The sequence below is a fragment of the Schistocerca americana genome, chromosome X (assembly GCF_021461395.2).
Source record: "Schistocerca americana isolate TAMUIC-IGC-003095 chromosome X, iqSchAmer2.1, whole genome shotgun sequence".
NCBI lineage: Eukaryota > Metazoa > Arthropoda > Insecta > Orthoptera > Acrididae > Schistocerca > Schistocerca americana.
The window spans coordinates 888507614-888521982 of NC_060130.1; the positions used below are offsets into that span (position 1 = coordinate 888507614).

The window sequence follows — 14369 nt, forward strand, 5'->3', positions numbered from 1 at the left end:
AATGATCGAGAGCATGGATCCAAAAAGCTAAGTACAAGGTATGTTTAGGTTTCTTCTCGTGACTATGTTCGTGAACGATGATGGGAGGAGTGTTACATACGACCCGTTAAAAAGAAAAAATCTTTTTACTCTAAGGCCAACAAGAAAACTGTTTGTTCGCAGACACTGAGAAAAAAGTGGAGAAAGTAGAATTAACTCTGCATACAGGAGTATGTCCGTTAAGGCACTCTTTAAGAATAATGCTTTAGTAAGATGCGGTTACGTGGTTTGAGGACTTAACATCTAAGGTCATCAGCCCTTTAGAACTTAGAACTACTTAAACCTAACTAACCTAAGGACATCACACACATCCATGCTCGAGGCAGGATTCGTACCTACGACAGTAGCGGTTGCGCGTTTCCGGACTCAAGCGCCTAGAACCGCTCGGCCACCGCGGCCGGCTAACAATTATTTCACAGCACAACCTGCCCTGCCACACCCTTACAAGCTTTTCAGACTGTTTTTGACCACCCTATATAGTAGAATTCCACAATTTAGCCGCGCGAGAGTCCTCTCTCGGGCAAGGGTGTGTGTGTTGTCCATAGCGTAAGTAAGTTTAAGTTCGATTAAGTAGTGTGTAGGCTTAGGGACCGATGAGCTCAGCAGTTTGGTTCCACAGGACCTTACTACAAATTCCCAAATTTTCCACAAGCTATAAAAAGTCTACTGCAACACTGAAATAAAAGAAGCAGATTAAATTTTCGCAATTTGAGAGTCTCGAAGGGCGATCTGTTTTAATTGTTAAAAACCATTCAAAAGCCGACATCGCATAAAATATTTCTTTATTTAAGACAACAGGTTTCTTTGCTGTCATCTTTATGTCTTAAACATCTTTTTGTTGTAAAATACGTTGTGTGTGAGGTGCAGCGTAAAATGAACGTGTTTTACAACAAAAGGATGCTTAAGACATGAAGATGTCAGCAAAGAGAGTTGAAACCGAATGTCTTAAATAAAGAAACATTCTATACGGTCTTGGCTTTTGAATGGTTTTTAATTTTTTAAAAAAGCAGAGTTTGTTTAACTTTTGAGACAACATGTACCCAGAACCCTAACTGGCAAATCACTAGAATGAAGCCCTTTGCTTTAGCTACATTTGCAGTATGTAGGATATATGCTATTGGTGATTTAAAACTGTAGAAACTAGTTTATTCTGCATATTTCCATTCGCCAGTGAGTTAAGGAATTTTCTTGGGGGAAAGTCAACTTACAAGGAAAGTATTTTCAGGATATTAGCTCTAGAACATCCCACAGAGGCCTCCCCGAAATATTGGTATTTAGGCAACTGATTCACATTGCATGTATTCATTAATGCCCTTTGTTGCTGCCGATATTTCACGTTTCTAAAATTAAAAAATTGTGCAAACTATGAATATAATATTAGCAGCGAGCCGGCCATTGTGGCCGAGCGGTTCTAGGCGCTTCAGTCTGGAACTGCGTTGCTGCTACGGTCGCAGGTTCGAATCCTGCCTCGGGCATGGATGTGTGTGCTGTCCTTAGGTTAGTTAGGTTTAAGTAGTTCTAAGTCTAGGTGACTCATCTCAGATGTTAAGTCCCATAGGGCTCAGAGCCATTTGAACCATTTTGAACTAGCAGCGAAATCCATAACTAAAATGAGCTCAAGAATCATTAGTACAAAAGGGAGTCAGATACCTCCGTAAATGTGTATACAACAACTTACCTATGCGTACTAAGCGTCTTATGGGTAATGTGGTAGAGTTTACGACTGAATTAAGGATCTATATTTTAGGTAACTCCTTCTACTCCACTGAAGTGTATTTTCGCTGAAATTCTCAAAATCTGATGTTTATGTTATTTTCAAATGAATATTAGCAGTGTAATACAATAATACATTACCTTCAGCGACTAAATAAAATGTAGCTATTTTATTTCCTTCCATATCCCTCGCCGTGGGATTCACGTCGTACGTCTACTGTAATGTAATTTTTTTTAAAAAAGAACAATTTTTGCGTCCTGAATTAGCTACTGCTGCGGATGTCTAGTCACGACTCGATAACATTCCACAGCAGGGGGAGAGGCAACTGGATAACAGGGCGGTTTCCTATAGGAACAGTGTCCACGTCAGCTGCTGCAGCTCGCAGTCCTGTGGCGAATAAGCAAGTGCGCCGCGAAGTGGTCAGCTGTGCCGCAGTGCGCATGCCATCACCCTGCTAGGCCTCGTACAACAGCTCAAGAGAGAAAATGTGCGATGGCGAAACAGTAATTGCAGCCGGAAGCTCATGCGGCGATTGAATTTTTGCGGTGAGGCGTGCGAGTGCTTTAGGCTGACCACGTGACACGGCGCGCCGAGGACGTCGGCCTCGAATCGGCCTGCGTCCACATGCCGGCACCCGGAGCGGATATAACAAACCTCCCAGCATTTTTCAAATCCCTATATCATCGGAGTTTGTCACAAACGTATTGATTCGACGCGAGTTACTGTTACGGTCCTTTAAACCAACTCTTTGAATCATAGATCTTAGATTTGCTACTTTCAGGAAATTAATAAAATGATTACTCCCGAGGGAATGATAAAAACAGAATAACTCCACAACCGTACAGATACACTATTGATTACAAACAGCTGCAGACAGCGTCTGCCCTAAAATATCTAGGCGTAACTATCCAGAGCGACCTTAAGTGGAATGGCCAAATAAAACAGATGGTGGGAAAAGCAGACACCAGACTCACATTCACCCACGAAAGAAGTTGCTTATAAGGCGCTTGTTGGCCTGATTCTCGAGTATTGTTCATCTATCTGGGATCCCAATTAGGTAGGACTGATAGAGGAGATAGAGAAGACCCACCGAAGAGCGGCGTGTTTCGTGACGAGATCGTTTAGCTGGCGAGAGCAGGCCGTTGTGGTCGAGCGGTTCTAGGCGCTTCAGTCTGGAATCGCGCGACCGCTACGGTCACAGATTAGAATCCTGCCTCGTGCATGGATGTGTGTGATGTCCTTAGTTAGGTTTAAGTAGTTCTAAGTCTAGGGGACTGATGACCTCAGTTGTTAAGTCCCGTAGTGCTCAGAGCCATTTTTGAACTGGCGAGAGAGCGTTACTGAGATCCTAACAAACTCCACAGGTAGACGTTACAAGAGAGGCTTTGTGGATCACGGAGAGATTTAGTATTGAAATTTCCAAGAGAGGCGTTGTGCATGACTGAGGAATTAACTATTGAAATTTCTGGACACCACTTTTCAGGAGGAGTCGGACAACATATTACTTCCCCCCCGCCCCCCCCCCCCCCACACACACACACACATACAAAATGGTTCAAATGGCTCTGAGCAGTATGGGACTTACCGACAATCATTTTTCCCACGCACTATTCGCGAGTGGAACAACGTTGGAAGGATCAGGTAGTGGTACCGTAAGTAATATTATTGTATTACACCGCTAATATTCATTTCAAAATAACATAAACACCAGATTTTGAGTATTTCAGTGAAAATACACTTCAGTAGAGTAGGAGGAGTTACCTAAAATATAGATCTTTAATTCAGCCGTAAGCTCTACCACATTACCCATAAGACGCTTAGTAGGTACAGATAAGTTGTTGTAAACACATTTACTGAGATATCTGATTCCCTTTTGTACTCATTCCCTCTTGTACTCATTTTAGTTATGGATTTCGCTGCTAGTATTATATTCATAGTTTGCACATTTTTTTTTATTTTAGGAACGTGAAATATTGGCAACAACGAAAGACATTAATGAAGACATGCAATGTGAGACTTTCTTAACCGCACAGAGGATAATTTTACGCTGGAGATCAGCTAGCAAACAAATGAACATAAAAGGAATATATTTCGAACAAACATTAGTTAAAAAGTGATAAACCAACAGAGAACCTGTATTTCAATAGAATGTACGTGGAACAGAATTTATGCTGCCATTTATCCGTCTTGCAGACATATACAAATCTGTTGCTAAATTCTGGACGAAATCAAATAAAAAGAACATTCTCAGACGAACAAAAAATTAAGAAACAAAGAAGAATGACTAGACGCAGGGTTCGCTGCCAGTGAAAGCGAAATCTGGAAGCTTTTCTAATTAGCATATCCTCTCATTCTGAAGTAACACTCAACAGGATTGGACTGTGGTACTCAGAAACTGATCGCCGAAGAACTTCTTTATCACCTGAGAAACTAGTGCCGATTGTACACCAAATGCTAAGGACGTTTTCAGTATGTCTTCTGGCAAGTCTAATATTCCATACTATATATACAGCAAATTTATTTGCACACTATTCACAGCTGAATATACGATCTCGAAACTCTCTTCCGTTTAAAGCACGACGTTCATCTACGGGTTAGGCACAGCATTATGATGTATACGCTTTAAAGTTAGTGAAAATGTACGGTCCCTTGCATCTATTTTCACACAGTGGAAATTCTTGCAAAGTGGGAGTTGGAGGCGTGCTACTAACACACATAAAATAATTTTCCTCCTTCTTAATTAACAATAGAAAAAGCAGATGTTCTGTATGAAATGATTCATCCATTTGTTTTTGAAACAGGCAGGAATGAAATGATACCAAGTATGTCGAATAGAAATAGTCTTCTTTGCGAATCACGCTTCAAGTTTGTCCAATAATTATTGTTTCTTTTTTTTCATTTGATTACACAGTTGGTACATTATCCTGAAATCCCAACGTCTCTACAGATGTTACTGATAAACAGTATTTACTTAACATAACTGATTTCTTTTCTTTCTCATTTGTGTCCTAAATTCACCATGAAATTCGAAGCCAATGTATAGTATTAATGCATACAAAAGTCACATGCAGCAATGGCACACATACCAGTCGACCTCTGTTTTGCATAACAACGGCGCCATCCCAATGTCAGGCACGCCGAAGTTGTAGCAAATAAAAATGTATTGTATTCTTGCTTCCGTCCGCTGTTCAAAATGTAACGTGAACTGAACGAGGTGAAGAATTGGTAATTACAGTGGATTTTTACTCGGAACAGGTGTTGTTCTCATCTCAGTTGGTTCATCTTGATTTGAGTTTCTCGTATTTTCCTTTAAATCATCTGAGGTGCATGCCCAGATGGTTCCTGCAAAGAGGTCGCAACCTATTCAAACTATTTCTTTTTTAAACATGATAATCATGGGTGGCTAATGACCTCAGTGTAAACAGCATCGAGTTCTAGCTTACCTAGTTTGCTTTTTTGTCGTAATATACAGAGAATTCTGCTACAAAACTGCATAAAACAATCCCTTCCAGGATGATCCAGCAATTACATAAACTTGGCGTGAAAAAAATTGAATGATTCACGTCAAATGTTTTTGTACACAATACAGTTCTCGAATTTGTATTTCATACTTGTTTGAAACTGTTGTAATCGCAAGCTTTTACCAATTATTGTCAAAACCGATATACGGAGTTTCTTCTTAAGAACTGTAGAGAACTAAGAATCTAACTTCTTATGTACTCAGTAGCTCAAATGATTTAAGCGCGCCGGCTGGAGTGGCCGAGCGGTTCTAGGCGCTACACAGTCTGGAACCGCGCAACCGCTACGGTCGCAGGTTCGAATCCTGCCTCGGGCATGGGTGTGTGTGATGTCCTTAGCTTAGTTAGGTTTAAGTAGTTCTAAGTCTAGTGGACTGATGACCTCAGATGTTAAGTCCCATAGTGCGTAGAGCCATTTTTTGATTTAAGTGCACTGACATTGGACAGATGCATAAGCTTTCTTGCAGTCCCTACAATAAGAGCAAACAAAACCTAATGACTGAGCGTTAAATTCAATTAGTACTCTTTCGTGATGAGATTTAACTTCGCATTGAGGATGTTACCTTTGCACACAGCTCTCCGACAACCACATAAATGTCTAACAATTATGAACACAGAGGAAAGCTTGCTCCAACTGTGTGTAGACATGTTAATGGGAACGACTTCTGTTCATTCTGCCGTGAGAATTTATTTTTGCAAATCCACTGTTGACAGACTAGTTGCAAACCTTGTCACTGGTGCAGCTAACATTTTACAGTGGACTGATTTCTTGTATATTTGCTTGGGGTGAGCAAGCTTTGAATGTGTCTGCTTTGCAGAATGAGCACGCAGGAAGCGAGAAAATAAACAGACATGTTCATTCTGGGATGAAGTTCAACTTCAGGCAACTTGCCCCAGTTCCTTATAATAGATGCTGATGCGAACAGCGCGAGGGAGCCACCGTACAAGGATCAAGTCGTAATTAGTAGCAGTATGCTTCAGAACGTGATCCATGTACCCTGATTGGATTCTCTGTAGTTATGCTAAAGCATTCTAAATGAAGTCTCTTATAAATCTTTTAACCAAGTCACGCCGACCTCTTCTAACCATAGTCCTCAAAATAGAGCTGCGATCGAAAAGCCTCATTTCACGTACGGCACTATCTACATCTACATCTACATTTATACTCCGCAAGTCACCCAACGGTGTGTGGCGGAGGGCACTTTACGTGCCACTGTCATTACCTCCCTTTTCTGTTCCAGTCGCGTATGGTTCGCGGGAAGAACGACTGTCTGAAAGCCTCCGTGCGCGCTCGAATCTCTCTAATTTTACATTCGTAATCTCCTCGGGAGGTATAAGGAGGGGGAAGCGATACATTCGATACCTCATCCAGAAACGCACCCTCTCGAAACCTGGACAACAAGCTATACCGCGATGCAGAGCGCCTCTCTTGCAGAGTCTGCCACTGGAGTTTGCTAAACATCTCTGTAACGCTATCACGGTTACCAAATAACCCTGTGACGAAACGCGCCGCTCTTCTTTGGATCTCCTCTATCTCCTCCGTCAACCCGATCTGGTACGGATCCCACACTGATGAGCAATACTCAAGTATAGGTCGAACGAGTGTTTTGTAAGCCACCTCCTTTGTTGATGGACTACATTTTCTAAGGACTCTCCCAATGAATCTCAACCTGGTAACCGCCTTATCAACAATTAATTTTATATGATCATTCCACTTCAAATCGTTCCGCACGCATACTCCCAGATATTTTACAGAAGTAACTGCTACCAGTGTTTGTTCCGCTATCATATAATCATACAATAAAGGATCCTTCTTTCTATGTATTCGCAATACATTACATTTGTCTATGTTAATGGTCAGTTACCACTCCCTGCACCAAGTGCCTATCCGCTGCAGATCTTCCTGCATTTCGCTACAATTTCCTAATGCTGCAACTTCTCTGTATACTACAGCATCATCCGCGAAAAGCCGCATGGAACTTCCGACACTATCTACTAGGTCATTTATATATATTGTCAGAAGAAGCACTCCGCCTTCAGGCCACAAGTGGCCCATCGGGACCATCCGACCGTCGTCTCATCCTCAGTTGAGGATGCGGATATGAGGGGCGTGTGGTCAGCACACCGCACTGCCGGTCGTTATGATGGTTTTCTTTGACCGGAGCCGTTACTATTTGTCGAACAGTTCCTCAGTTGGCATCACGAGGCTGAGTGCACCCCGACAAATGGCAACAGCGCACGGCGGCCCGGAGGGTCACCCATCCAAGTGCTGGCCACGCCCGACAGCGCTTAACTTCGGTGATCTCACGGGAACCGGTGTATCCACTGCGGCAAGGCCGTTGCCGCACTATCACAGACTTAAACGAAATTCGAAACAATAGACGTAAAAGTGTAGGACATGTAATTTGTTGTTCCGGACGGGGGGGGGGGGGATGATAATGCAGATGTATAATTTACATCCAAACATAGCTGTAAACCAAAACGGGTCAAACCTTGATCTATGTGTAACATTTTTCTCCTTGATTGGTTACTGATTTTTTCATATAAATCTTTTATTGAACTGAAATACACGAATTAAATGGTTTTAAAAACGTTTATGCATATGCAAAAAAATCACATCCTCCGCTTGCCTTTAATAAAATTTTAAAAACAGGAAAACACTAAGATACACCAAATGATCATTTGTCTCTTTTTACAGTCTGATATGTGGTCTCAAAGCAGTGTGCATTTTCAGTCTTTTTCTTTGTAACTTAAAATGATTTTCTCATACGTTTTGTTCATTAAGTGATTATGTTACTGACTAATGTGTACTTTTCATCCTCATTTTCCTTTCTTGTCTCGCGGTAGCGTTCTCGCTTCCCGAGCACGGAGTCCAGGGTTTGATTCCCGGCGGGGTCAGGGATTTTTCCTGCCTCGAGATGACTGGGTGTTGTTGTGTCGTCTTCATCATCATCATTTATCCCCATTACGGTCGGAGGAAGGCAATGGCAAACCACCTCCTTTTGGACCTTGCCTAGTACGGCGGTGCGGGTCTCCCGCATCGTTCCCCTACGCTCTATCACGAAGTATGGGACTTCATCATCATCATCAATCTGTTTCGAGAGCCACACACAGATTATTGTGCACTGGAGATTCGTATAGTGTTCCTAGGTGAGATGTATGGTTCCAGCTTTGCAATGGCAAACAGTCGGTAAATTACTGTATATCAGTGCCCTTGAGTCTGTCGAGAAAAAAATTGTGTGTCCAACAAGCCAGGCAAATGCAATGCGCTTAATGTCAGGGAAAAATTTCCAATCTGGTCGCAAAACATGGTTGACGTTTACCGTATATACGGCGGTTCTCGTGACTAGAGTTTTTTCCTCGCCCACCAAATGCTAATCGTTTTCTTCCATAGATTGTGTGTTCCAGATTCGCTGCAACACTACACAAACTCTGCGCAAGGCTGAGGGGTCAATCTGATTTCATATGTCTTGTAATGCTGGAGTGATCGAAGTACTTTGAATTTTCCCCTGAAACACAGTGGTTAACTTGTTTGAAACGTACGGTCGTAAGACAGCCGTGATGATTGAGCTATTCTCCCTGATGGCAGCTTGTGGGGTGTCACAATATACAGAGAAAACTTTTATTTTACCACGAGCAGTTTAATGGTAAAATGTAGATGCAAATCTATTATTTGACTGACAGGAAAATTTAAATATCTGGGCATAACATTCTGAAGCTGATAGACCTCTTACTGAAACGGAGACAATTTTAATTATAAATATATTATTGCATTCCCATTAAAATTCATAAAAATACAATTACGAAGTTTTTATTAGGTGCCGAAATTCATCTCCGCTCTATGGTTACACTACACAGCAGCACAAGCCAGAGATTGTTTACGACTGGTGTAAGTTAGCTAAGGAAAGTTGCATGGCACTTTTAACTCGTACAAATTGTATTTTCGCGAAATTTAAAAGAATAATGAAAAATATTGAACAACACGGAATACCTGCCATAATCGTAAAATAATAAATTTAAGTTAGAAAATTCTGTATTGTCATTGTCAAGCCTGGAAAAAATTGGAAATTTGTGGTAAGGTCTTATGGGACCAAACTGCTGAGGTCATCGGTCCCTAAGCCCACACACTACTTAAGCTAACCTAAACTACCTTGCGCTACGGACAACACACACACCCATGCCCGAGTGAGGACTCGAACCTCCCACGGGGAGAGCCGCACGGACCGTAACAAGGCGCCTATGACTGCGCGGCTACCCCGCGCGCCGCCAAGCCCGGCTATAGTCAAAATGGAGCACCAGATACCACCAACTCTGAATTCTTACAATGTAGCCAGAAATAATCGAGACAGACTGAAATATATCCACTTACGCACCAACCATTCGAAATGATTCCTTTTGAGAGCGAATATAACTACGACACGTGTAGGTATCTTCAATTTTTGTGACGAATTTCGACTCCCCGTTCAAAGACGTGAACCGCACAACTCAGAATTAAGGGCTATTAAAGCTTACGTTTTGTTCGTGTCAAGGGGAGTGACTCGCTTTTAATAAATGAAAATGCTGTCCTTCTACCTCAGTCTTCATAACTGAAAATGTGTCTCGTCTCCTTTGTAGTAATCCATTTTCACTGCCTTCACTTATACAAATGTCATACGCATTGTTTTATTTCCAAAAATAGGATGGGCTGTCTACTCGTTGAAGTACAGGGTGATTCAAAAAGAATACCACAACTTTAAAAATGTGTATTTAATGAAAGAAACATAATATAACCTTCTGTTATAGATCATTACAAAGATTATTTAAAAAGGTTTTTTTCACTCAAAAACTTCAGAGATGTTCAATATGGCCCCCTCCAGACACACGAACAATATCAACCCGATACTCCAACTCGTTCCACACTCTCTGTAGCATATCAGGCGTAACAGTTTGGATAGCTGCTGTTATTTCTCGTTTCAAATCATCAATGGTGGCTGGGAGAGGTGGCCGAAACACCATATCCTTAACATACCCCCATAAGAAAAAATCGCAGGGGGTAAGACCAGGGCTTCTTGGAGGCCAGTGATGAAGTGCTCTGTGACGGGCTGCCTGGCGGCCGATCCATCGCCTCGGGTAGTCGACGTTCAGGTAGTTACGGACGTTTAATACACCACCTATCAGGAGGTTTAACACCATACTTCGTTCGAAATGCACGCTGAACAACTGTCGTCGATTCACTTCTGCCGTACTCAATAACACAAAAAGCTTTCTGTTGAGCGGTCGCCATCTTAGCATCAACTGACGCTGACGCCTAGTCAACAGCGCCTCAAGCGAACAAATGTACAACTAAATGAAACTTTATAGCTCCCTTAATTCGCCGACAGATAGTGCTTAGCTCTGCCTTTTGTCGTTGCAGAGTTTTAAATTCCTAAAGTTGTGGTATTCTTTTTGAATCACCCTGTATTTTGATTTTTAACAATACGCACTGAGCATTAACGCCGACATCAACGGCTCTTTAAATTCCTAAAGTTGTGGTATTCTTTTTGAATCACCCTGTATTTTGATTTTTAACAATACGCACTGAGCATTAACGCCGACATCAACGGCTCTGGAACAGAAATTTAATGGTGCTAGCCGCCAGTTACATGCCTGTTTTGCAATTAGTAATACGCTGCCTCACTAATATTTGACGTCATTTCGTCAATTGTTCAGCCAGAGTTGAAATTTCAGGAAGATCGTTAAAGCTTATCCTAACGCCGTTCAGTTCATGGCTTGACCGATATTACACGCCGTGATTATTATATTAAAACCGAAAATTTTTCGCCATAGTAACTTGTCATAGAGAAAGAGATCGATAGAGATAGTACACATAATGAAATTCTATGTATGTGACAGTATTTATCTTCTCCATTATGGATTCACTGAGAGGTGCAATTGTCAAGTAAACTGCGGATAATACTATCAGGAACTGGAACCAGGTACCATTTATTCCCTTGAGATATTTATTTTTCGCAAGAACTAGCTTTCAAGCTTAAAATGGCTCATCGTCAGGAAGTAAATTTACAGTATTTGGTATCGTAAACCACGTAGAGCTCATCGCAAAAGTTACAGCAGGGTTTCAGTCGGACGAATTTACAAAACTTAATTTAAAGAGAGTAAACCATGTGTTTTCGGAACGCTATTGTTCACACTGGTGTATAACTTAATTACGTATACTGTATGAGCAAAGATCTGCATGGAGAATCGTACACACGGTGATTATATTTAAACTTTCGTTACTTGGACCAATGTAGTCAGAAAACTATTTACCGTATGGCTACCGAACTTAACAGGGGTGATGTTCAGACGGGGCACTGCGCGATTTGCATTGTTAGCAGAGTTAGTGTTACGACTTGCCGCTAGGTGTCGGTACTGGTACGGCGACGTAGTGTTGAAACACAAGTTCCAATATTCATCACTGCTGCAGACAGCCAACATCGTGCTGAACAAGCTATTATATCAAAAGAATAGCAATAGCGCTGCTCCTCTTCGCGGGTACCGACGCATTAAATGAATACGGAGACGTCCTCTTTCCGCATCGGGGTTGAAGAACATGATTCGGAAGTTCGCATTAACTGGCGAGTTGGGAATTGCTACTGCGAGAGGCAGACGGCCAGTTCCGCTAGAAAGTGTTGAAGCAGTTACTGTTGCCAAAGCTGAGAACGCTGGTCGCAATCTTGAAGCAGTGCACGAGGTGCCACGACAGCTGAACATTCCATGGTCCACCGTTTAAAAACTGTTGCCAACAATCGTGAAATGGTATCGCGGTTCCAGACTGTCGTGAATGCAGATGGTCGTCACATAGAACAACGTTTGTAACATGAAACGTAAACATGGTACGCAATCAACAAACGTTACGCTTTCATGTGAAAATTAAAATGTGTTTCTTTCACTGGTTTATCCGTTGTCGCGCGGGATTAGCCGAGCGGTCCAAGGCGCTGCAGTCATGGACTGTGCGGCTGGTCCCGCCGGAGGTTCGAGTCCTCCCTAGGGCATGGGTGTGTGTTTTTGTCCTTAGGATAATTTAGGTTAAGTAGTGCGTAAGCTTAGGGACTTATGACCTTAGCAGTTAAGTCCCATAAGATTTCACACACATTTGAACATTTTTTTGCATGTTTATTCGTTATTTCTCTTCCGCGTGCCCTTACAAAACTTTTCACAAATTTTCATTATCTTACGATGATTCGTTTTTCATGTCGGCCCTCTCCGGTAACGAAAGTTTAAATATAACCACCATTTATGTGCCATCACTTGCCTACGAGCCTGCTGAGGCTTGAAGATGAGTCGTGGAATAATAAATATCTGAAGAGAATTAATCGTGATTCGTGGCAGTTTATGCTAGTATTAACGTCAGCATCAATATTTGATCTGAGAATGAAGTGTATGAGTACCGCTGGTAGATGAAGAATTGAGAGAGATGAATGAGAGACCAATTTTAAAACTAATACAAACGGATACTTCAGACTTGCTCAATAGCGTTGAAACACCACAAATTTTAATGCTGTTTTGTTAAAAATCGTTATTTTGAGATAATCGTAGCTGTTACATTCAGAAGAAAGCAGCCAAAATTTGGTTTTTTGTTAATGTATTTACAAAGCATTGTTATCTGCTTCGTACTCGTATCTTTTATGGAATTCATTTTCAGATTACTTATGCGCTTTTATGTTAAAAATAGATGGTACGTTGCTTTACTGGTGTGTAGACGAACGTCTGAAAAATTTGTTTTCAACATATATCATCAATGGACATTCACGTTGTCACTGAGGTATGCACAACCAGCCAGATTAGTCCACGTTAAGCACGTATGTTGGGCAAAACACCAGTTGCCAAATTCAACACTTACCTAACTTCAAGAAACTGTAATTGTTAATTATTGTTGCATTGGTAGTTCTATCACGTTTAATTCAAACGATTGTAGGCTGTTACGCACTTCAGTGTTGTAAATAATGCTGAGGACGTCCAAATGCCATTAATACATTTTTTTAAATCTTCAAAATTCATGAAAGTATTTGTACTTCCTAAGATATGGAGAGCAAAGATTAACGCTATTTCGGAGATGTGAGGCTATTACGTGAGCGAGAACATATATCGTAATAAAATTTGTACTGTAATTTTTTTGAAAAAATAGGCCAATCCTTATCTGTCGCTTATGATCGGAAGAAAACGTGGTAGCTAAGACAAAAGAGCCGGGCCGGTAAGGTGTAAGAGAGCCGGGAAGGTGATGGCCGTGGCGGAATGCCGTGTGAGCGGCATGTTCGGGACAACGTGTCAGCTTGTCCCTACCTGCGCAGGCGGGGGTGGAAACCTGTTTGTGCCTACCTGGAGCAGCTGGGGAGCCCACGCCACCCTCGACTGCGCCCCCAGGCCGGGAGAAACACAAAATGCCACTGACGACTACATCCTGCAACGGGGCAAAAACGGCGCAAACCCCGCGCAGAATGCTATTCCTGCGGCAGTGTTTGATTACTGACCTCTGTGAGTTGCAGGCGTTGTTAATAGCAGGCTTGTCTGTCTCTTGTTTAATGTCTGGCCGACATCATGGTCATTAGAGTCTCCAGGCAGACAAGATTTAGGGCAAAGAATGGGCCGTACGTTTCGATAAAGATCGACGGCCTTTAGGATTGCACATAGCAACGTAAATTAGGACGAATGCCCTAGGAATCTGGGTAGGACTCCCCAATAAATCCAACATTTTAGCGCGGACCCTTTCCCTCGTCTGGTACTAAACGCAGACATAGTTCCAGACGAACCACAAACGGAAACTACGGCAATCAGAATGCTTCTCCAATGTTCGTTTTCCCTTCTTGTTTACTCAAGGCTATATACCATGGTATTTATCCATCTCGTCTCACTCTTTGTTACACCTGTCTCTTTTGTTTCTGATTCTCGTCTTTTTTCTTTTTTTCAGGACGATCTTCAGATTTACTAAATCAGATTGACTGAGAGAGTCCTTTGTTCTCTGTGTTAGTATTGTCTCCAAATTTACTTCACAGCGCCATATGGTACAAACAGGTAATTACTGAGGCATTCCGTGTACATATTGAAGACCAGGCTGAGCTCACTGGAAGTGGATTAAATTTTTG

The 14369-nt window shown here is 41.9% G+C and overlaps 1 protein-coding gene and 1 pseudogene across 1 annotated transcript in view; both read right to left on the bottom strand.

Annotated features, from left to right (window-relative positions):
• LOC124554841 (ephrin-B1) overlaps positions 1-14369 on the bottom strand; it is a 555113-nt gene that overhangs the window by 506746 nt on the left and 33998 nt on the right. The gene's annotated exons all lie outside the window — the stretch shown is intronic.
• LOC124557339 lies at positions 7498-7615 on the bottom strand (annotated as a pseudogene).